The sequence below is a fragment of the Eublepharis macularius genome, chromosome 2 (genome assembly GCF_028583425.1).
Source record: "Eublepharis macularius isolate TG4126 chromosome 2, MPM_Emac_v1.0, whole genome shotgun sequence".
Classification (NCBI taxonomy): Eukaryota; Metazoa; Chordata; class Lepidosauria; order Squamata; family Eublepharidae; genus Eublepharis; species Eublepharis macularius.
The window spans coordinates 93,926,988-93,952,495 of record NC_072791.1 but is presented as its reverse complement, the minus strand read 5'-3'; the positions used below and the strand labels follow the sequence as shown (position 1 = coordinate 93,952,495).

The 25,508-nt window shown below is 43.1% G+C and overlaps 1 protein-coding gene across 1 annotated transcript in view; it reads left to right on the top strand.

Moving 5' to 3' along the window:
* The first annotated feature begins 6,027 nt into the window (after window positions 1-6,027).
* EHF (ETS homologous factor) overlaps window positions 6,028-25,508 on the top strand; it is an 82,484-nt gene continuing 63,003 nt past the window's right edge. The window contains exon 1 of the mRNA XM_054971675.1: window positions 6,028-6,152. The gene's annotated coding sequence lies outside the window, so the exon portion shown is untranslated. The remainder of the gene's footprint in view (window positions 6,153-25,508) is intronic.

The window sequence follows — 25,508 nt, the reverse complement described above, 5'->3', positions numbered from 1 at the left end:
CATTCCCCCCTGGCTCAAAGTAGTCAAGTCAGTCCCATTGACAGAAGCCACTATACTGTACAACCATAATGTACCACAATACTGTACAATTATACGTGCAATATCAGCTGAGCTATCCCTCGTGACCAAGGAGGCAGCAGTAACATGGTGGTCCCTCATGAAGCGGTGGCTGACATGACCCACCTTCCTGCCTTCGCGGAAAGGAGGGGATGGGAAGCACAGTAGAGGTCATTCGGAAGGGTTGGAGTGGTTCCACAGAGAGAGAGGTAGAAAGAGGGACCAACAGCCCCAAGAACTGAGGGGGGCTAGAGCAGTTCCACACCACTCTGAGACACCTCACCTGAGCAGGCAGTACAGGCACTACTGATAACAGTGTTAGCACCGGCAGACACCAACCACCTTCCTGCCTTCGCAGAAAGGATGGGATGGGCTGGACAGGATAGGTCTCCAAAGGGTTTATAGAAGGAGAAATGGGGACTGTGTGAGTGTGATGATGAAATGTGCAGACATGAACCACCTTCCTGCCTTCGCAGAAAGGATGGGTGAGAAGGAGAGGAGAGGTTGCTGGGAAGGGTCAGAGTGGAAGCAGCCCTGAGAACTGAGTGGGGCTAGAGTGGTTACCCACCACTCAGAGACTCCTTACCTGAGCAGGCACTACTCACTACTGTGAGCTTTTCCTGCTTTTGCAGAAAGGACAGGAGTCGAGGGACTCATTCCCCCCTGCTCAGAGGGGACAGCAGGTGCCCTGGATAGGGGGCACCGTAAAGCTCAACTACATGTGCAACAGCTCCTGAGCTGTTGCACAAGTGCCCAAAGTAGGCTGCTGCCAGCATCACCCACGTTCCTGCCTTTGCAGAAAGGAGGGGATGGACGGGACAGGAGAGGTCACTGGGAAGGGTTGGAGTGATTCCAGAGAAAGGAAGAAACGGGGCGGCAGCGGCAGCAGCTGATCCTGCCTTTGCGGAAAGGAAGGAGTTGTGAGATCCATTCCCTTCCTAGCTCAGAGGGGTCAGTCCGTTCCCTTGACAGGACCCATTCTACTGTTCAACCATACTGTACCCCTATACTGTACAATTTAGCTGAGGTGTCCCTTGTGGCCAGAAGTGGCAGCAGCTGACATGGGCCATCTTCCTGCCTTCACAGAAAGGATGGGAGTCACAGGACCCATTCCTCCCCCCCTGGTTAAAGGGGAGAGGAGGTGCCTTGGATAGGGGGCACCGTGATGTTCAACTTCATATGCAACATCAGTTGAGCTGTTCCTCAAGGCCGAAAGTGGCAGCAACTGACAGCACCCACCTTCCTGCCTTTGCAGAAAGGACGAAGATGCGGGACCCACTCTCCCCTGCTCAGAGGGGACAGTGGTTGCAATGGATAGGGGCACTGTGCAGCTCATCTACATGTGCAACAGCTCTTGAGCTGTTGCACATGTGCCCAAAGGAGGCTGCCACCAGCATGTGTGACCCACCTTCCTGCCTTTGCTGGAAATAGGGGGTGGGGAGGAGAGGTCACCGAAGGCTCGGTGTGGTTCTGGTTTGGAGAAATAGGGAGGACCCTGATGCATTGGCTGCATACATGAACCTCCTTCCTGCCTTTGCGGAAAGGAAGGGATGGGCAGGGCAGGAGAGGTCGTAGGGAAGGGTCAGAGTGGTTCCATCCGGAGAGGGAGAGGTAGAAAGAGTGACGTGGAACTTTTCAGGGAGAGGAGGACAAAGGGTTATCCAGCAGAACAGGATCGAGAAGACCCAAACCTATGAGAGCCATCAGCTGAGAAACCCACTGAGCTTGCCTCTGGACCTTTGCAGCCCCAGGATCTGAGGGGGACTAGAGTATGACACCAACACCCCTAGATATTGGACCAGCTTAGGCACTAATAATTATCTACGTGAGCCCTCAGCAGAGGTGCCCCCCAGCTTAGTCCTCGGCCTGGGAAGCTGTGGTGGCACAAATGCCCACGTCCTGATGAGTCCTCCTGAGCCATCAACCTCACCGTTCTAAGCAGCACTGTTCCTGACCCCGAGGGAACAACCTCTGCAGGGGCGGCCTGCCTGACCGTGACACTCCCACCTGACCCAAATGTGCCAGCCCTCATTCGAGATACCCACTGGACTCGATGGGCAAGTGTGTGTGGCGACGGCATGGAGAACCAGGGGGAATGTGCTTAAGTAGCCTGCAGAAGCCCTCGCTCTCCACAATGGATAGGAGCAAGCCATGTAGGGCAATCATCTCTGCCAAGATGTGAAGGCCGCCTCTTAAGCCCACCGTTCTAAGCAGCACTGTCCCCGACCCGTTCTGCCCCCACCAGCATCACCCTCATGGCATGGATTCCTGTGACCCTCCCACTGATCCCTGGTCAGAAGAGCTGGTAGCCCTCTTTCTTCCCCCAATGGATGTTTTGCTGGGCGAGGATGGAGACCACAGGCTTGGGTGGTGCCTCTTCAGGTGCCTAGTCAGGACTGTCGATGACAGGTGCTTCAGGTTATTGCCCCTGCATACCAGGACATCACAGGCATGACACTGCACCACACGGGGTTCATTAGGAAGGGCCCGAAAGTGCCTCCATATGGAGGCGTTGAAACGTGAACCACCAACTGTCCCAGGGGAAGGAGGACCAATGGTTATAGGCTGCGCAGCAGAGCTGGCCACAGAAGACAGAGTGAGGGGTGGACTGCAGGCAGGGACACCACCGAGAGTTTGGGATGGGGACGGGAGGGATGTTTCATAAAACACAAACCATTCCTCCAGGGATCCCTCACCCTCCTCGTCCTCAAAATGTTGAGCGAGATCCTCTTCCCCCAGTGGAAAGACCTCTTTGGCCTCCTCCACAGCCCCCACAGGTGAATCTGGGGGAGTGGGAGTACTCTCTGCTGCCCCTGAGCCACACCCACTATTGCTTGATACGAGGAAACCAGGACTACCTTTGCACTTCCCCCCACGACCACCTGTGGCCACCACAACATGAAGACTCATTGTGCCACCAAACTAGAATTAAGGAGGACAGAAAAGGAGAGAACACTGTGAGCCCTCAGCAGAGGTGCCCACCACAGAGTTTGGCTCCAGGCCTGGGCAGCAGCCCTGGAACCAGCGGAGATATAGATCCCTATTCCCCCCACAAACTGAAAAAAATCAGGCTTCAATGCACTCTCCCTGTCTCTCTCCCAAGTAACTTCTCTCTCCAACTCTACTGAGCCCTCAGCCAAGGTGCCAGTGCCACTGAGCTTGGCCCCAGAGCCAGACAGCAGCCCTGGAACCAGAGGGAGGGGCTAGAGCCCTAGCCCAGCACTCCCAGATACCTGACAAGATCAGGCACTAATAATAATGTGAACCCTCAGACGAGGTGCCCACTGAGCTTGGCCCCAAGCCTGGCAGCAGCTCTGGAACCAGAGGGAGGGGCTAGAACCCTAGCCCAGCACTGCCAGAAACCTGACCAGATCAGGCACTAGTACTAATGATGTGAACCCTCAGCCAAGGTGCCCACTTAGCTTGGCCCCAGGGCCTGGCAGCAGCCCTGGAACCAGAGGCTGCTGCCAGGCAGCCCCCCCCCCCACACTTAAAAGCGTCAGTCTCCAATGCACTCTCCCTTTCTCTCTCTCACAAGAATGCTAGCAAGTACAGCAACAGCGCTCTCTCCCACCCACTGCTTGCTGAAACTGAAAGAGAGCGTGCAGCACGCTCCCTTTTATAAGCAGAGGTCTCATAGGGAAAAGCAGGAGGTCTGTGGTTGGCAGTCAGAACTGCCTAACAGCATTTGCGGGGATGAGATTGGAGTTCTCATGGCTCCCCTCCCCCCTGCTCTTTGCAGCCATGTATCCAATTTTGAGATCCACACTTGGAAGGAAGACTTGCCTGTCAAGGTAAGTTCATCTTAGATTGGGGTTTCCAGGACAACAGAAGGAGTGCAGACAGTGTTCAGGCAGTTCCTGCCTCCATTGTCAAGGGAACTGATTGAAAGACAAGGGAACTGATTGAAAGGCCAGACAGCGGCCGAACGCATGAATGAGGCTTACAGACGACCACCCATTCATCCAAAATGGCACTGCACGAACGGCTCATTTGCGAACAGCCGAGCGCAATGTTCATAGCTTCTTTCCATTTGTAATTCTGTTCATGCCCATGTCTAGTGATGACATCATTTCTGCACAAGTGGTGGGAGCACTACTGTGCTTTGCACAGGGCAAATTTAGCCCATTTGGGGCCAAAATTGACCCCTGCAAAGCGCAAAAGCACTCCTGTGGCTGGTGTGATGATGTTACTTCAGGAAGTGAAATTTTCACTCCCTGCTGGGAACGATCCTGTTCTGCGCTAGCCTGAGTTGTCTGTCGATGGCGGGTGATCACTGGGTGGTTTGCTGCAGATCGCCAGAGTTCAGCAGGCAATGGGCAAATTGCTGAGTTTGCCTGCCACCAGTGGGCAACTGAGAACCCTAGGCCTAGAGATTTCCCAGAATGACAAGTGATCTCCAGATGACAGAGATCAGTTCGTGTAGAGAAAATAGCTGCTTTGGAGGGTGGATTCTATGACATTATACTCTGATAAGGCCCCTCCTTCCCCAAACCCTGTCCCATCAGGTTCCGCCACCAAATCTCCAGGAATTTCCCAACCTGGAGTTGGCAACCCTACATCACAGACTATGAGCCTGAGTGAGTCAGGCCTGTGAATCCAGGACCAGCCCAGGAGTTGGTATTACATAACAGTTTACCTAATTTATATGTTCATGTTTCTTTGTACCCTGTTTTGAGTCCCCAGTAGGGAGCAAATTGAGATAGAAATAAACAAATAAAAACAGTTTTAGATAAATACTGTAATTGAGCTCTCTCTGACAATTGCATCTGTTATTGTAGATGTTCCTCATAGGCCCTTCTGCTAAGCCTGCATTGATGGCATAAAACTGCATACATGCAGTTACGAGGCTGCTGAACTAATCTGTACCTTTATTTAAATACCCCTCTCCACTAGCACTGTTTCTGAAGATAGTGGTCCCATTTATATGTCTGGACTGCTTTCCTTTTATGGAGATAAAGGACTGAGTTACAGTTTGCTCACAAATGGGTTTCCTTCAACTGTGTTTAGCAAAGTCAGAGCCAGCTGTTTATGGCACCTGCTTCTCTCTTATTTTTTTTTATGCAGGCAAAATTAAAGCTGGTACTAAATGTAGATCATACACTAGGACCACACTTTGAGAAACTTGTCTTTTACAATACAATTATAAACAGGGTTACGCTTCTAAATACTTTGAAATCAGGACTCAAAGGGCGTAACACTGCTAGTGTCATTTCCTAGGCTGTATCCTGAATTGACAGTGTGTTTTTGCTGGAAACAGAAAGGCCAGGTGAGCCAAGTTCATACCTTCTGTTGCCTTTTTATGAAATAGCCATGGTCACTCCTTATGTAGGTATGCCATCTTTACTTTGTGCCAAGTTTTTGTTTTGCTCTTTTTTATGGTACGTGTGTGGAAGGGATACATACAGGCACAAATTATCTGACAATTGTGCAGTCTGATTTTGTTCAGTGATGGCTGATGACAACTAGGGAGGAGAAAAATAATCCTTTAGCCTTGGAATGTTTGCTTCAGCTTGTTGCCAGTGTAAACTGTTCCATGCAATTTGTTTTCTTGTTTCGCCCCCCCCCCCGTCATTTCATTTGTCTACAATGACAGCCTCATTTCTTCAGTTTATCTCTCTCCTAATTATATTTTGCTAACTATCTGAAATAACCCACCTTTTAAAAAGTTGGGTGGTCTTTTTTTTTTTAAAGCACTCTCCGAGAAACCATTGCTTCATCCATTAACAAGCCTCTTTCTCTTTTGTTCTTGGGACACAAGTGTAACCTGGTTAGACTTGTTTTGTTTGTGTGCGAAGGTGTGAGTTGGCTGTATGCAAATGTTTGCCATCCCTGTAGGGTTTTTTTAAAGTTTAATTTTAGCAGACCCAATCAGAATAACAGGAAGTGACCTAAGAAATCCCACAATTGGCTAGCTAAACATTCTAAGAAATATTTTAAAATTAATATCACATCCATTTTTATCTTCATTGCTGCAAGGTTTTTTGAAGTGATAGCCTGCCACCTATGTTTACCTAACATCTGGCAGAGTCTGATTAGACTTTTCGCTACTTCAACTAAAGGATTTCCCCCAACAGAACCAGCAGCTAAATGAGGTAAGGGCTTTTTATCTCTCACTTTGTTTTAAACAAATCCTTCTGAGGAAAAAAACATAGAGTTGCACAAGTATGAACTGGTTGGGGCATATTGACAAAGTTACGATCTTGCTTTGAAAATGCAACTATAATCTTTTGATCCAAAGCTTTTGAGCAGCTCTTGTTAAAGGCATCGGAGGCAATTCTGCACATTGGCAGCTCAAATCCTATTTGAAAAGTTTAATTATCCTAACTTTGTGCCGGATTGCAGCTCTACCTGTAGGAAACAGTAACATCTATCTTTTTTATTTAAACAAATGAAATATATACATGTACTTTTTGAATAAACTTCATATCTGCCTACTCTGCGTACAGAGTAAAGTGCAGTTAACCCTGACAAGCAAAGCAGAATAGGATACTGTTGGGAAGTGGGAAATATCGAATGCTCAGTGCTGGTTTTTATACATCTTTTAGTTCAGGGTTGGGCATCCTAATTATTTTCTCTTGATACTTTAAAAATATTTAAAGTAGCTCCTGATTCTTAAAGACTTAAAAATGATAGTCCTGGGCTAACTCCAAGGGCTGTTGAACACTGATAATTCCAAGATACATTTTTTCCTGATTCTGGTGGTGAAAGAGACTGTCTCAAATTCTTACACAGCTATTTGGCAGTCCCAAATTGGCCTCCTGGTTCCAATGTTCAAGTTTTTCTACAGTGAACTTTATTACCAAACTACAGCATCACCAGGAGTTATTAACATTAGCATATAATGGATGGTTCCTAATCCTAAAGTTCTTCTTGTGGGGCTGATCCAGAGACTCAGTTTCTATACAATATGTCTGCAGGGATTAAGACATTTTAAGAATGGCATAAGAAAAGAGGGTTTCTGAACTTGAATCTGGAGGTATTTGGATGGCAATTTCATCAGATTTTTAGCTAGAATAACCATACATTCATCATGATTTTGCTTACTGACATAACAGTATTTTCTATCGTTCCTTATGATTTTTCAACAGAAAATTGCATTAATTATTCTCAAAATCTTTACATACATACCTTAACTTGTGAAATATATTTAAACTCAATATTATTAGTAATAATATTAGCAGTACTATATGTACAAGAATCAACAAATACAACACTACTTGATAAATACACACACACACGCACACGACTGTGGTACCAAATATATCGAATACATGACCCCTGTATGTGTATAACAAGTATATATAAAACTGATCAGTATATTAACCCAACTTTTACATTTTAACTTTAATATTAGCCCTTAGTTTTCAGAGTGTTCATGTGCATTAGTGATTAAGAGTTTGTATCAAAGGGCATACACTTAAAGTGCAATCCTATAGAGAGTTACACCAGTCTAAGCCCATTGAAGTCAATGGGCTTAGACTGGTGTAACTCTCCATAGGATTGCACTGTAAGTAATGTTTGTTTCAAAGAAAATAAGTTAAGGGAGATGGAATGGCTTAAAGTATAATTCAGATTTATGGTAATCTTTTAAAGAAAAGGACATTGTACAGCTTATTACTTGTTTTGGGAATTTTGACTCTTTCCGAATATGTTTGTTTTTTACATATCTTGATGTAAAAAAGATGCCATTATAAAATACAGTTGAAATAATTTTTATTATTAACTGGTTGCAATTTTCTGAAATCAGATACTTCTTCCAGTCTCATGGTGTATGTACTTTCCTTCTCACTGTTGTATCCTTGTCAAGATTTGAATGGTTAAAAAATGAAGAAGAAAAATATTTTCAAGATGAAATGCAAATATGTAATTGCTTCCAAAAGTTAAACATGGTGCAACTTTTGAGAACAGGAAGGAAAAAGCTAAGCAACAGCTTACATTGATACGTGAGTTCATAGTATGTTTGTAATAGTGCCACAGAGAGTAAGGTCTACTCATTACTTGGAAGGACAAGTAATGGCCTTGCCGTACTAAAGAAAATGGTCATGTCACATGACTATAATCTTAAGGACCCCATGGACCTTTTGTGAGAACCTACGTGCAAATGGCAGATTATAGGTAACTGCATAAAGAGGCTGGTAAAGAAATACATGAAGATGAAACTTACAGGTACGAATGGTAAAATTTGTTTTAGTTTTTGTCATTTGAATATCTAAATTAATATCCATGCTTGCACTACGCTGAGTTAGGGTTATGTATTATTATTGTTGTTGTTGTTATCCAAAACACAATCAACAATAAGCAGAGGTCACATGTTATTATTGATTGGACAAGTTTCCACCGGAGACCTAAGTATCAACCAGATACTGGCGTAATATGTATGCTGTTCCAAGTAGCGCCATCTTTTGCAGTTCTGTAGGTGTTATGTCAGTTTTTCCATATGAACTGCAAAGTTTTTCGAGATGGTTCCAAGTGCCCCGATGACAATGTTGCATTCTTCTTCCATAGCTGAGTGGTGTCTATTGCCAGATCTCTATATTTAATCATTTTTTCTTGTTCTTTATCTTCGACTCTGGCATCCCCAGGAATTGCAGTGTTGATTATCCAGACTTTTCGATTTTCCACGACTGTTAAGTTTGGTGTATTATGTTCAAGGTGCCGATCAGTTTGAATTCTGAAATCCCACAAGATCTTGACTTGTTCATTTTCTAGCACCTTTTCCACCTGATGTTCCCATGAATTCTTTGATACTGGCAAGTTGTACTTTTTACACAATGACCAATGAATCAGCTTTGCAACCCTGTCATGTCTAGCTTTGTAGTCCGTCTGTGCAATTTTGCTGTAGTCAGAGATAAGTTTCATCTTTTTCCTGGCAAAGTTGACGTTTTGGATTTTCACTGATTTTCTGAATTTTGGCTTTCATAACATTCGTTTGCAATGCTTATTCTTGTGCTGCAAAAATCAGACCTTCAGTTTCTTTCTTGATTGTACCCATCTTCAACCATACCCAAGTTAGGCTGTTGTCACTTTTTCCTTCAATATTTTTTAGATGTTGCCCATGTAAGGGTTTGTTTTTCCAGCCATTGAATCTATTCTCAAACTATTTCTTCTTATATTCAGCCTTTGTTTCAGTTGTTTTTAATATGTTCTCTTTCACAGCCTGAAGTATTTTTTCTGTTCTTCTTCTTCTTCCCCACTTAATTACTTTATCTTCTCTGTAGTGTAAGTGATTACTTGATTTTTCACCTCTTTCACTGTCTCTCACACACAAACACATACATGAACTGCTTTCTCCATACTGCTGGGCAGTGAGTGTGGATTTATGAATAATGTCACTAAATGGGGGGAGGGGAAATCCTGTGGCCCTTTTCAGTAGTTCTGATCAGCCGTATGATTGTCCCTTCTCACTTCACTAACATTTTAACATGCAGTCTCTAGTGACCTGGCATTTTATTACAGCAAAGTGTACCTCACTCTGCTATGCATATGTGAAAGAAAGCCAGTGAGAGCATGAGTCTCAGTAGTTTCCCCAGCCTTGGAATCCTTTTCTTCCAAATCACTACCAAAAGCCGGAATGGACCTTGAAATTCAGCAAGATTTAGTGGCTGGTAATGAGCATGGTATTATTTATTTACAAGTGGGGGACCCACAAAAACTTACAGGGGATCATTTTATTTTCCTCTGTATCCTCTACGCCTTTGTTTCCTCATTACCTCTTCTGGCAGCCCACATAGCCCTTTTCTCCTGCTTCCTTCTCTCCCTCCCACCTATCAGACAACCTGTCTTTAGCCCCCAAACCAGTCTTTAGCTTTTCTTCCATCAATCCCCCTGGCAGCTGTTTCTACCCAGGAAAAGTCTGGCCTGGTTGCAAAAGTTACTCAGGTAACTTATGAGGGGTCATCATCAGTTGTTCCTGGGCCTATCCCCGGCAAATTTTCCTCTGTCAGAGGTCATGATGATGAGTGTGTGTATGTGTGTGGCTTTTCCAGGGAGTTTTGGCCTCCCTTGGTCCTTACCTCCATGACTTTGCTTTACAGGAAGGCTTGGCATATTATTGTGATTACCTAGAATCCACCAAAATGGACACTGAGCACTCAGCACGCAGCATTATTTTCTTAAATCTATAGGTATTGTCTTTATTATTTTGGGAACTTTTATTCCCCCATTTTTATTATATTTACTTATTTATTTAGGTTTCAGATTTTCTGCAAACCTGGGACTTCCTTCTGGTTTGTATAGAAACCCCTGTTGTCTATTTCTGACTTAATTCTGTGGATTTTTAAATCCACTGTCTATGGCTCAGTTCAGAATTAGATATAATGATTATAATTTTATCTCAATCTTCTTCTAGGGGCTCAAGTGGGATAGATTAGCCTATGCTGAGATACAGCAAATTGCCCAAGGCCACTTAGTAATCCATAGCTGGGCAAGGATTTCAACTTGGGCTTTCCACATCCAAATCTTTACCCACTAGTACACCTTGACATATGTAGGTTGAGTGTTTAAAGGCAAGGCAAATTAAAAAGGATTAAGCTGCAACCTAGGAAGCATTGAGCTCAGTGGGATTTACTAGTCATATTTAGGATAGCTCTGTAAAGCTACATGCCTGCAAAAAGTTATACAACTTGAAGTCTCATAGAAAAAAGTATGGTTTACATGCCTGTAGATGGCCCTGGGTTTTAGCAGTGAGCTCTAATCAATAGCCGTCTCTTGAAGGGGGCTCATAGAATTTACTGGAAGAGAGTCTTCATTTCAATAGTAGTGTGTAAGCTTCCCTTTGCACATACAGAGCCACCCTTTCCACTTAAATGGAAGCCCACACCCACAGGAATTCCAGGTATCAGGCATCAATACATAAATATGAGGCATTGCGTTTCTAATTCCAAGATAGCATAGATTTTTTCCAAGTCATCAGTTTGTGCAGTCAGTCTTTGAAGGCTAAATAACATTAAGCAAATTAGATATGCAGCAGTTGAAACCATACAGTAAATTAAAAACAAATAAAAACTCTTTCTGTACTCAATGTAGATGGATATAAACTTCCTGCAGCCCTAGATTTCATTGGCTAGTAGCCTGAGTGTATTTTGTAAATTGCTGTAAATTGCTGTATGTTCAATAGCTTCTCTCCAGCTGCTTAATTCTTTATTTAACTGATAGCCCTCACTCCAAAATCCAGTCCAGGTAAAGGACAACATAATTCATTCTTCACAAATTTGACTTTCTTTGACAACACATACTAAATGTGCACAGTTATCACCATTTGATAGAGGTGGTATAACTGCTCTTGGACATGAGGTGGGCATTTCTCCTCTGTAGCAATCCTCAGTTGAGAGATTAACAAATAAAGAAGAGTTGAAAACACATTGATATCCTCAAGGGGAAAAGGTACCACATTAAGGCTTCAGCCACAGAAGAATTTACCATTGTGGAAAGCCTTCAGAAACTGCCTAGGGTCATATGATGACATTTTTCATCACCTTCGAAAGCTGAGGTCTTATGTGCCAGCTAGTGGTAGAAGATAGAGATATGTGTAAGGCTGCAATCCTATGTAGGCGTAGTCATGTTTAGACCCATTGTTTTCAATGGATTTGAGCATGTCTTTGCTCATAGGACTGAACAACAAATTGACCGCTGGTTCATATATGTCTCCCGTTGAGAATTCCACAGACTTGTTTATTTACCCTTTCTGCATGCTCATTACAACATTAGTATTTTAGTTGCTAGTGAAAACATGCAGTGTAGTCTAAAAAAAACACCGTAAATATCTACATCAGAAGAAGTTTGGCTCAACAGGAATGCTATTTATGTAGGATTATGTTGACATGGAGCTGAAGGCAGTTTCAAGGAATTTAATGTTGCCAAAATGGTTAAGGTACATAATTGAAATGTTTGTATCACAGAATATTCTGAATGTTAGATTTATTTTAACTGAAAAGGGAATGATATATTTTTGATACAGTATATTGTGAATGAAGTATACGACCTATTAAGCTGGAACAATAATAACCACAAAACTCCAGTGTCCAAATCCTTGATATATGTAGCTGCTTATTACTCAAATTCATTTTGCTGTGGTACCATACCTAGGGTTGCCAGGTCCCTCAAGTCTCCCAGCAGGAGACTGGGATGCTTGTTCTTACCCTGTCGCCGGTCAGGATGGTTTGACCGCGCGTGCGCTCCCGGCGCGTGTGGTGACGTCACTTCCGGGAGTGATGTCATCATGCAGGGACAGAGGGTGCCCTGCGTGATGATGTCATGCTCGCTCTCTCACCGCCACCACTGCCACACCCCTTGACCCTGCTGGCGTGGGCTGCACAGGGGCAGCAGTGGCTACGGTGAGAGAGCAGGCTGCGGCCACCACAGCTCGCTCTCTCGCCGCTGCTGCCGTGCCCCTTGTCCCTGCTGGCGCAGGCTGCTCAGGGGCAGTGGCAGCAGCAGCAAGAGAGTGGGCCGTGGCGGCCACAGCAGCAGCGGTGGGAGAGCAGCCCGTGGCAACCATGGTGGTGAGAGCAGCCTGCTCTTGCCACTGCCGCCTGCTCTCTCTCTGCCACAGCTGCTGCTGCCGCCTCTTGCACTTGCAGTGCGGGAGCGCGCCCCACACTTGGGGGCATGTCATGCCACCTGGGGAGGGGGCGCCCCAGGGAGTGTGTCCCCCTGCTGGCCAGGTAAGTTGGCACAGGGGGGAAAGGGTGGGATCGGGGGATCCCCCACCCTGGGCGGGGGGATGGCAACCCTAACCATACCATACCTCAGGTAACACAGCAGTAGATGGGATTTTAATTTGCTTGAATTTATGATTATCAAAATAATCATAATGAAATGCAAAACATTTTAATAGAAAATCTAAAATTCAACAACAACACAATTACATTGGTTTCTACCTTTAATTACTACATTTGATGTGCGTTCAGAGGCTTTATAATTGAGTGTGCAATTAGAGATCTATCCAATTTGTATTGAAGCAACTGGAACAACATCTTTAACAGTGTATCAATGAAAGATTAAGAGAAAACAGCTGTTTCTGCTAATAATATACCAAATATTGGTTCTGTGGTACAGGAGGGAGGAAAAGGTTTTTCTGCAAAGGTTAAATGGAATAAAGATTAAGAAAATACATAAAAGTACTATAATTTCCACAAATTTAATTGCCTATTACTCTAGTAATGAAGTTGCTGAATAATTAAATCCCAGACTTTGCTTGGCATATACCACAGTTGGGTTATACGTATCTCTGGTAATAAACAGGAAATGCTTTGCTGGAAATGACATCGATTAACTAGTGGCATAACTAAGTAGTTCTCTAATAATATCTATCTTAACAGACTTTTTCATGTGAGGAACGCAGCAGAGGGAGACAGTTTGTAAATACCACCCCATTTTCCAAAATATTTCTTTTCAGGATTCCCTAATTTCAAAATGGCTTTTCTCCTTGGTCTCCCATCCATCCTGGAGCATTTTCAGTCCTCATCAAGATGATTTTGGGGGATTCGAACCAAGGTTGTTGTGAGGATAAATAGAAAAGGGGGAAATGTTGTAAGCCTCTTTGGGGAGAGAAGTGGGGTATAAATGAAGTAAATGCAATGTTTAGTGGTTAAAGTGTCAGATTAGGATCTGGGACAGCCAGGTCTAAATCCTCATTCTGGCATGGAAGCTTGCTGGGTGACCATGGTCCAACCACACACTCTCAGCATAACCTACCTCACAAGGCTGTTGTGAGGAAGAAATGGAGGAGAGGTGAATGATATAAATCACTTTGGGTTCCCTTTAGGGAGAAAGGTGGGATATAAATGAAGTAAAATCAATCAATTAATCCATCAATCATTGGCATTATGACATTGCCTAGCTTTTTTAAAAAATAAGTGATTGAGAGGTGAAAGTAGGAACAGAGGGGAGAGAAAAAGTGGAGATAGGTGGGTTGGAGGGGAGAGAGAAAACAGTGAAGGGAAGGTTGAGGGAAGAAGTATTGACAGAATGAGATGTAGTGACAAGAGTTGGGAAGCAGAGAAAAAGAAATGACAAGAGTGTGGACAAGCAAGAATAGAGGTAGTAGGGGGCCAATGGGATGATGGGATTTCCCTTTCCTCACAAGTCCTCCTGTAGTAAATCCATAAAGACATTGGAGATGGCCCCAATCAGAGCACCAAGGAGTAATAAGAACAAGTAATAAGCAATAAGAACAAATAGCAAATTCACAGGAATGCTGAATTGGGATCTGAATTGGTGTTAGTTACTAGGGAAGGAACCTTGCAGTCAAAGAGGAAATCTCACTGAGAATGTCTGCTCATTATGGCCATTTTCACACGTACCTGTAAGCATCCGGAAGATCGTGAGAAACTCACGGCATGAAGCATCTTCCTAGCGCTATTTCCCAGCATGATCCCCTTTAATGGTGCGATGGCATCAGAAATTGTGCCATTAAATGGGATCATGCCGAGAAATCATGCTGGGAAGACGCTTCATGCCATGAGTTTCGCGCCATCTTCTGGAGGCTTTGGCCATGTGAAAATGCCCTATATTGTGGCAGTGAAAAATTTAGTGAGAAAAAGGTTCCAATACCACCGTTATGTAATAACTTTTTATTAGGAGAACACAGACTATCCCCTAAGAAAGGAATTGATTCTATGATTGAAAACAAGACAGCTTTTATGACTCTACAGCGTGCCCATATTTGAAATACACGTATTTTCATCTTTAAAAAAAAGATATTAGAGTGAATATTTGAAACTGTTCTTTCTGCCTCTCTCAAGACAAAAGCAGAAATGACATTATCCATGTGTATAGTTATGAGTTAACCTGTAAGTGTTATATATATATATACATCAGGTTAGACCCAAGGAAGCAGATCCCTCTACATTAGACAGTTCCCCCTCGCTACTTTCTTTGGGCCTTGATCACCAGGCAGAAATCAACATCCCTTCTCTGACCACCTCTGCTAAATCCTGACCTGTCACCACTCCCTTGCTAGCTTCCTGCTCATAGAACAGCAGGGAGCAAGTGACAACTAAAAGCATTTGTCATGCTTCAGCTGCTTCACATATGCTTCAGATTAGCTGAAAACCACATGGAATCACTTGTGGTGGGATCTAGGAAGAGCCTTCAGCCAGTCAAAGGCATCTGTGGCAGCAGCGGAATCATTCTTTGCCCCCCCGCCCAGTCGGAATAAGAGGCAGAAACAAGGCTTGGGTAATAAAGGGCCACTTTTATTTAGGCAACAACATGAACTGCAACAACTAAAAAACCCTGGCAAGGGCCTAACCAGCGGTACAGGTCAAGCCCTGGGGTCACTCCCCTGGACCCCGCCTTGACCTGTCTGGGTGAGATCCATTGTCCCAGATGCGAGCCATCCACATGCATGGCTGGGATCCGGCCGGCCTGGCAGATGGTTTCCCCCTTAAAGCTCCAAGCACCTCCGCCACACAGCATGAGGGAAGGACTTGTCCAGGAGATCCCACCAGGCAGCCTGCCCTCTCAACTGGCCGCCGCCAAGCATGCCAGCCGAGCCTGACAGGCCCCTAATATCTCCACCAATGGGGATGTGCCAAGGGTACTCACCGTCCCGCTAACATCTCCCCAACTAAATCCTGCCATTGATGGCCTATACAGCACCACCATAGTCCAATAGCCACAGCTCCAGCAAGCAGTACAAGGTAGGCAAAAAACTTCCTTCCCCAAGGCCAATCAGGGAAAGAAAGGAAAAATTCCTACCTGGCCCCCCAAAAGGCAACCGGTCAAAAACCTGCACTGCTACTGGGTGGGCAGGTGGGCCGAGCACGAGGCAACAAGTGCTGATGCAGAGGCAGGGCTGTCCTGTTAAGGCACTTAGCCCCGCCCCTTCCCATGTGACTCTGAGAGCCCGGGAAACGCTGCCATTTATCCTCCGCGGCGGCAAACGTGGCCCCCGGCCTCAAGCCCTTGGCTGCCGGCCGGGTGGGGGCTGAATTACTGAGGTTGCCAACCTCAAGGTGGAGGATGGAGCTCCCCTGGAATCACAACTGAGCTCCAGACTACAGAGATCAGTTCCCCTGGAGAAAATGGCTGCTTTGGAGGGTATGCTCTATGGCATTATTCCTGCCCACTCCTCCCAAAATCTGGTACTCCCCAAATCTCCAGGAATCCCCTAAGATAGAGTTGTAACTCCATATAATTCTTGGCTGAGAATGGCTAAGAATAACTCCATGTTCATTTGCTGTTTGCTCTTCTGTCCTGGGAAGAGGTGAACAAAAGCAAGTGACAGCAGCAGGTTGAGATTTAGCAGAGGGAATCAGAGAAGAGATGTGACTGTCTGCTTGAACTTTGCTCCTGGTGATCAGTGCTCCAAAGAAGGGGAGAAGTGAAGGCTATTTACTGTATGGGGAAGCTACTTTTTTGGAAGGGTAGCAAGGGAGAAAAGATGTACAGGATACTTACAGGTACCATAGGACAGTACAAATGGAAAATGTCATGTTAGAGCAGCTTCAGATATGTGCAGATACAGAAAGCCTGAATGGAATGCTTTCTGAATTTGGGAATTTTATTGGCATCAAAGTCGGAACTCGCACATCTTTTCCTTACATGTGATCTCTGCATCAAGAGCACACCCTATTCTCTGTCAATGAGATGTATGAGTCCCCACTCCCCAGTTCAGATGTTAATGCCTTAGTCATGCTTCCTGTATTTTCACATATCATTTAACAGCTGAAGCCAGCATCTCTCTCTCTTTCTCAAAAATATTAAAATGTGGTCATTCAATGAAAGTGAGTAGCAGCAGAGAACAAACACACACATGTACAACCCAACACATAAATAATTTGTGGGGTTACTTGCCATAAGGAATCACAACAATATCCAGAGATAACATATCTTGGTGTTATAAAAAAGTGCCTCTTTAAATGCTCTCATAATACACACAAAAACTTCAAAGAGCTATACAACTGGTTCCCAGGCCTAAAAGGCCTTTGGATTATGTTCGTTCAATAGCAGCTCTTTATGCTACATGACAAACCACCTTTAAAAATGAAATGACAAACATGGCATTGGGGTCTACTGTTTAATGAAACAAAGAAGTCAAAATTTTGCAATATATATCCATTCTCAGCAAGCAGGGGATCTGAACAGACTGTTAATTAAGCATGTGTCTGGAAACTCATACAAATCTAACTCATTCATCATAATTATATTGTCAACATTTTCTTAATGAGTTTGACCAAAACAGGTAATTATTATTACACAACAACACAAAGTGATCCATATATTTTTGTATATTCTATTTTTGTAGCTTTCTTTCAAAGAATTTTGATAAATCCAAACAGCTGACTTTATACAGATACTCTCTCTGTGTGTGAGTGTGTGTGTGTGTGTAAAGTGCCATCAAATTACAGCTGACTTATGGTCAGCTGTTGGGGTTTTCATGACACCCCTGCTGGGGTTTTCACGACAAGAGATGAATAGGGCTGGGTTGCTATTGCCTGCATCTACATTGCAACCCTGGACTTGCTTGGCGGTCTCCCACCTAAGTTCTCTGAGATCTGACGAGTTCTCTTAGCTTCTGAGATCTGACAAGTTATTTACAGATTGGGCACAATGTCATCTGGATACTCCTGTTTAATATGGTGGATTCTTGCTGCCCAGGTGGGGAAAAATCCCCACATGGTGGAAGCCATTATGAGTTTCCAGGGCAGCACTGCCAAAGTCTCACAAGACAATCATTATATTTTTAATGAGAGGCAGGAATGTGGTAGTCAAAGGATGCTTGTGCTTACGCTACACACTTATACATTTTACAATAGTTCAGTTGTCCTGAATTCATACATTCTTTATTTTTAAAAAATTATCTATTATTATTTTCTTAATATTTTTTTTAAATGACTGAAGGGTTCATGTACCCATCTCTTAGTCTCTAAAATATATTTTCTTCCTTTTCCCCACATTGAGAAGTTTCAAATAAGCTCAGCAAGGACAATTTGTATTTGTATAGGGCCTGGTAGCTTGCAGACATCTGTAGGGTTGCCAATTTCCAGGTGGGACCTGGAATTCTTCTGGAACTACAATTGTTCAACTGAAGAGATCAGTTGCCCTGGAGGAAACAGCAGCTTTGGAGGGTAGACTCAATGGCATTATATCCCCTCTGAGCTCCACCACTTCTCTGAAATCTGCCTTTCCCAGGCCCCACCCACAAATCTCCAGGAATTCCCCAAGGCAGATTTGGCAACCTGCCTCAAAATGAAACTCCTCTTATTGTGTGGCATTCTTTTCCAGTACTAGCTATTACCTAGTGACGCCTAGACAAGATTCTGGCTGTAACCCTAAGAACACTATCCTGGGAGTAAGCGTCAATGAATAACAATAGGACTTACTTCTGAGTAGATCCCTTAGTTATTACTGGTGCTTTTTGTGCCATTGTTTGCAATTCCTGTGGTAGCCTGTGACTGAGGGCAAATCCACATTACTCATTCTAAGTCGCATGTTCCCCGCATTCCCCACGCAATCCCGAGTGCCGGTCACATTACCTCATTAAACAGATGCATTTCATTCGCATTTCTCCCGAATATGTGGTTACAGGTTTTCAATGGGAGTTTCACGGTGGCTGTGAATGGGCCAATGCGCAATTTATGCGGGTTTTTTAAAAACCACCCCCCTTCCTGTCTCTCCGGCCGTTCCGAGAGTTCCTATTGGCTGATTCAACTTGCAAGTGCTCTGTAGTCTGCAAAAGACTGTTTTTGACTTCATAGCATTGGATTTATTGATTATGCTGTTTCTGAATCAAATCTGGTAGTTTGAAAAATCATTTTGGGGTGAATCCATCCTCAGAACGGACTCGTGAAACTTCCTTTTTAACTGTTTTTTATTCTTTTTATTTTATATTACTGTAATATCAAAATTACGAAATATCAAAATAATGACACTCCAAGGAAGTGAAACTTCAGTAAAATTCAGGCACTGAACTGTCCTGCATAGGAAATGCCCACGAAAGCTTCCCACATGCTTCCAAATTTCTAAAAAAGAAACAGGAGAGAGCCATCAGTGCTGTCAGTGGGGGAAAGAGAGGCATCATTATCTTCAATGATGTTTCTTTATAAGGCAAGATCGAAATAACGGAAAAGTGTGCTAAAAAAAATTTAAAAAATGGTCCCGCCCCAAAAAGCGGTTTTCGAGCGGCCGTGTGACCAGAGGGACGCGCGAGAAAGACGGATTGGAAGCAGGAATGTGAACGAAGAGGAAAAAATCGCGGATTGGAGGCAAACGGAAGATATCCGATAAACATGCGGGTAATGGGTGAATGTGGATTCGACCTGAATTACAGAAAGCTCCGGAGGAAAGACTATAGATGGTTGTTGTGGATTTTCCGGGCTGTATAGCCGTGGTCTTGGCATTGTAGTTCCTGACGTTTCACCAGCAGCTATAACTGGCATCTTCAGAGGTGTAGCACCAAAAGGTGTAGTCTTTTGGTGCTACACCTTTGAAGATGCCAGTCATAGCTGCTGGCGAAACGTCAGGAGCTACAATGCCAAGACCACGGCTATACAGCCCGGAAAATCCACAACAACCGTCGTTCTCCGGCCGTGAAAGCCTTTGACAATATAAGGACTATAGACTCTTGTTTTCTCTTTGACTGACCTTCCATCTGAAGTTAGTATACTCAGTTACTCTTTCCGGGAGCCTAAGGTGTTTATATCTGTGTACCTTGTTTTGGGTGATTCATATTGTATTTAAATAAAATTAAAATGTAAAAAAATTACAGAAAGCTTTGGAAGTGTCTATTCTACAACTACTGTCACCAGAACAGCGGGAGTTGGGGGGGGGGGAGGTGGGGAATGGCTTCCTTTCAACTCTTTTACAATTTAGTGCTACTTTCAACTGCATGGTTACTATACTGCTGTTACCCTTCCTTACACTCCTTCACATTTCAAGCACTGCACTGTTTCTAACTACACCAGACTATGTTCTTACCCAAAACTGCTGCTTCAGTTTTGGGTAAAACAAAAGTCCACAAATATCAACCTGTTGGGACTCCTCCTCTTCAGTTGGCCGTTGTGTAACCAGATCCCCTAAGAAGCAATGGGCTATATATGCTAAAATCCCATTTTCCTGTGAAAACTCACATCAAACTGGCTCAGGCTGTTGGGACAGATGCTTTTTTTTGCTAATAGTCCAGTATATTAAAGCTTGGCCTGATTTGTTATCAGAATTGAACAGCAGGTGCAAAAAATAAAAAAAATAACTACCCTGCCAACTCAAACGAAAAGGTAGGGCTAATATCCTCTGGAAGGTATTGAGAAGATAACAAAAAGTCATGCCAACAACCGAATTAACGGCTCTATTTATGGTAAGTTTTACCTTGACAACCTGCTTCCGGTGCTTTGACATATAAATGCTTCATTGTATTTTTGAGCACCAGTTCCCACTTATAGTATTAGCAAACAGAAGAGGGAGCTATTTTGTGTAGTAGCAATGGAGAATGCTTCCTTTTCAAGCTGATGTGAGTGAAGTACTGCTGGTTTTATATTCAGATCAACTTTGCATATATGTTTCTTTTACAGGGTAAAATGAGAAAGATCTTTGTGGCACCTTAAAGCCTCACAAATTTATTGTGGCATATGCTTGTGTGAGCCAGAGCCTACTATAAGAGTCATGTCATGTTTCCCTCAGTTGGAAGTAATCATGTACCCATGGTTGTGGCTAGACATGTTAAGGTATAAGGTATTTCACTTAAGCAGTATTCTTCCTTATAATGGCTGAAAATGGTTTTCTTCAAAAAAGTCTAAACAAATTTCCCCATCAGTCCATCATATGACATTGAGAAAGTATATATAATCTTGCCAAATTTCAGATACATTTGTTTCTCAAGCTGTTGAGTTTAAAAAAAAAATAAAAATAGGTGAGATTTTTGCATAAAACTATGTCTTAAGTATTTTTGTTGTTTAAATCATGTTACAAATACAGGCTTATTCCAGTTGTGTTCCTCCACCGCGCCCCCCCCCCCCCGCATCAAATCTCAACAAAGTGGAGAGAAGTAAACTGGGTATCTTGTTTCCTTCTGTTCTCCTGGGCTGTGGAATTGCTGCAGTCAGGCGATCAACCAGGACAGAGAGAGAGGCAGGCAGGCCCCAACCCTGTAAGTAACACTTTGCAGGCTTTGGATTGATCTGAAGACATCTTCACCAGACTGGACGTGCCCTCTTACTTCCAGCAGCACAATCTGGCATGTCCCCTTGGTTGTGAAACTGTGGCATGAGAGTGGGTATTTTAAGGAGTGGGGAGCGAAGGGAAGGTGTTTGTTGTTGTTGGTGTTTAAGCTGTTTGCTCTGGGCTTCTTTTTAAAGATTCTGATAGTTAGTTTTATTTTGACCACAACGCGAGGAGCCAAGAATAATGACACTTATTCTAACATCTTGGTAGTGGATATTTATGAGAGGTATGATAGTAGTGGTGGTAGGACAGGATAGGTGTTAAGAAATGGATCCACTTGGTTTCTACAACGCCTTTTAAAAACAATTTTAACAATGACTTTGCTGATACCCTGGTAATATATTGGGAAATGAAATGCTGAGTGGTGAAAGACAGGGCCCTAGGCCCACACACTTCTGAAGAACACTTGATAGGCACCAGGAAATGTGTTGGTGGGTGCCCTGTTGGGGACCCCTGTGCTAAGGAATTAGGGAAATGAAATGTGAAGGATGATGGCTGGGGTACCATTGGCAGAATACTTAATGAATCTGATAGAATGTTCCAGAGTGTCCATTTTAGGACTGTGCATGGTAGGGATAGTAGAAGACAGCTTTCTTTCTGCCACCATTTTGTCAGCTAAATCTTATCTTGATAATTCATGGTCTTTTAATATCAACCTCCCCTATTGAAGATCCTTTGGTTCAGTGCTGTGATGCTTTTGCAACATTCTCTGCTGATGAATAGTTCCAGACTAACTTCTATGTCATTTTGAATACTTTTTGTTATCGAAGTGTTGGAAGCACCCGCTGGTACATTTTCTATGGATAGGCTGAACTTGCTCTGGTTCAGATAGGCCAAGCTAGCCTGATCTTGTAGAATCTTGGCTGCTTAGCAGGGTCAACCCTGGTAAATACTTGGATAGGAGACCACAAAGGAAGACTGGGGTTGCTATGCAGAAGCAGGCAATGGCAAAACCACCTTTGTTTCTTGCCTTTAAAATCCCAGCAGGGATCACCATAAGTCAGCTATGACTTGATGGTACTTTTCATCACCAGGTTGCATTTGATCTCCCTGATTGTGTGGACAGGATTCTGGGAGTCATAAGTTCACCACCTGTAAATTGAATCTTTTCTTTTTTTTGGAATATTCAGTCTTGCCAGGATAAACTAGCTGCTCTACTTGTCAAAATAATATAACTCATTTTCTGGAAGCGCATTGAAAGAAGCTTTTATGAAGCCATTATTGAAAAGACTGGGTTTGCTCAAGGAAGATCTTGTCAATTATAGTCTTATTTCGCTCATTCTTGGGCAAGGTGAATGAGGGAGTGACTGAGCGATCTGCTTGAAAGTTTCCTGAACGATTCAGCTGGGCTTGACCCTTTTCAATCTGATTTCAGATCCTGTTTGGGAGCTGACACAGTATTGGTTATTCTGGTAGATAATTTGTTTGCAAGCAGATAGAGGCAACATGGCTTTGTTAATTGTCAGATATATCAGCAGCATTTGATGTTGTGGACCATAAATTATTATTGAAATATTTGTAGAATGGATTTGGTGGTTACAGGGACAGCTTTCCCATGGTTTATATCTTTTTATCTTGACCAAAGGCTTACAAAGAATTTCCAGTAGACAGGTTGATTCATCACTGTTCTGATTTAGTATAAGGTACATAGGTACATGTTTTCTCAATTTTTAGAGGACTGGGGTTTGATATTGAATTAATTTGTAAATGTTTTTTAGAGACAAGTTTTTTAAGATGCTTTATTAAAAAGGCAAATAAATAATCTAGCAAATTTCCATGAGAAGAAAGTTCCACAGTCAAACCACTACAGCAAAGAGTACATTCTCTAACATGTCTGTGGAACTCTTCTGGAGGGGCACAAAGAACAAGGCCTCTGAAGCTGGTTTAATTGATTATTTATATGTGGACAGGCAATCCTTTAAAGATCGCTTAGGGTTTTATAGATACAGAGGTAAAATTTCTGGAAGTTTTGAAGCCACGGGGGAAGAAACTTTTTGTTTTTCCCCAGCAAAACCAGAGATTTTGCAGAAAATAGAAATCTATGCAACACTTACTTTCCTATTAAACCTAAACCAATTTTGCTGCTTTATCAACACAAAATGAATCATGTATAATTTAGTTAGTATATAAAATTGTGTTAAGTGACACATTTATGGAATTTAAAAGTACACATGCCTTAATTTTTTACAAACAAAATTGTAAATATACCCAGTACTAAAGTGGTACTAAGATAGCAGTATATGCTATATTATCAAATATCACTCATTCTGAAGTCCTTAGGAAAATAACCCCTCCCTCTGAATTCTGTTTTTTTCCTCCAGAACTTCACAACTCTGTAGGTAATAACAAGCAATTTGAATTATGCCTAGAAATGAATTCGTAACTGTATACATCTTTCAAAACTGGCAAGATACACTTCTGAAAAGTACTGCCAGTGAGTTGTCTTGGCACTGCATTTTGTGCCAACTTGGGGGCCTGTTTCAGTGGCAGAGCTCTGCATGTAGATGATTCAGGTTCAGCTGGTGAAATCTCCAGTTCATGGGGTCATGGCTAGCAGGTGCTGGGGAAGACTTTCTCTGTCTGAGACTCTGTTGGTGGTGCAGGCAGACAGTAATACTGAACTAGATGGGCCAGTGGTTCGACTTGTACAAGGTGTTTTTCTGTACTCATATCAATCGTTAATATTTCAGCATTTAAAATAAAATAAAATTATATAATGTTTTATTTTAAGATGGTAGGGGGAAAGCCAGAAAAACATTCTAATGATAAGCAAGAGGCTCTGTGAAGGAAGAAGGCCAAGCAGAGTAGAACTACTACAATGTATTGTAGTAGGCCCCCAAGTTGGCACAAATGTATTTCAGAACTACTACAATTTTTCTTTTTCCTTATTATTATTGTTAAATTTCATGTTCATCACAATACCAGAATGAAAATTCAATAATACTGCACATATAGCCTAAATATTACCATGTTGTATGAGTCAACTTTGTGTAGGGAAATGGAAGATATCTGAATTACTGTGGTTTCAGGATTTTTTAAAAGTGTAGAAAGCAAAGTTTCAGGATGCCTTCTGGCAGTGGATTGCATCATCAAGAAATCTTTCAGAGCCTGATCATATGGTCTAACTACTACCCCAGATGTGTGAAAACGTACTTACTTTGAGCTGCGTAACAGCTGATAAGGAGACTCATAGTGGCTGTTAGTTCCACTTCCTTGATGGGTTGAATTGGGGATTTCAAAACCCCTGCTCACAGTCATCTGCATGTATCCTTATCTGATGTTATACCACTCATGTTAGTAGACCACTTGCACGAACAGTTTTTGTGCAATTCATCTGAACTTACCCCATCTAACCAGCTCTTTAATGGAGCCAAATTAAAGACATCTATAGATAGCTTCAGGGGTACCTTTATGGAAATCCTATCAAGAAAAAAGTCCACCAAAATGACAAGAGGACATAAAGACTGAAGATGTTTTAATTTTGGCTCCAGTAGGGACCCTTTCAGGAAATCATGTCAAGTAAATATTTTATTCCAATCTAATACAGTCTGGAAATATATTTGTTCAACTGTGTGAATAGGAAGGAAATGTTTTGTGATGGGCACATGATTAGAATCCCACAACTTGGTCTATTGACTTTCATGAGAACCTAGACCTATACAAATCTCTTTAATCCTTTTGAGGCTGTCTAAACTAGTGGTGATCCTTAAATGTGACCCAGCTTATTGACAATCAATTTCAGTGGATGTTCCCAAATTCTAGTATTCTAGTCATTTCTCTATTTTTGCTGAGAGAATAATTTCTGTTTTTACTCTTTCCCGTGTTCATAATTTCTTTTTCTTTCTTTCTTTCTTTCTTTCTTTCTTTCTTTCTTTCTTTCTTTCTTTCGTTCGTTCGTTCGTTCGTTCTTTCGTTCTTTCGTTCTTTCGTTCTTTCGTTCTTTCGTTCTTTCGTTCTCATCTCATCTCATCAAACCTTTCTTCCTAGAGAGCTGCTGTAACACTGGTTAAGTGGTTGGGTTGTAAATCAGCACTCTGCTTGTTCAAATCCCACTATTGGGACCACCTCCCCCATTATGTCCTCTGAATAGGGTTGCCAGGTCCCTTGACTCCCCTGGCAGGAGATTGGGAGCCTGGCACCTACTTTGCTGTGCCTTGCGCATGCGTGTGCTCCTGGCTTGCGTGATGACATCACTTCTGGGAAATGACATCATCGTGTGGGGTCAAAGGGCAGCTGGGAGCACTCCCGCGGGCTGGATTGGCCCACTGTGGGGCATGATTTGGCCT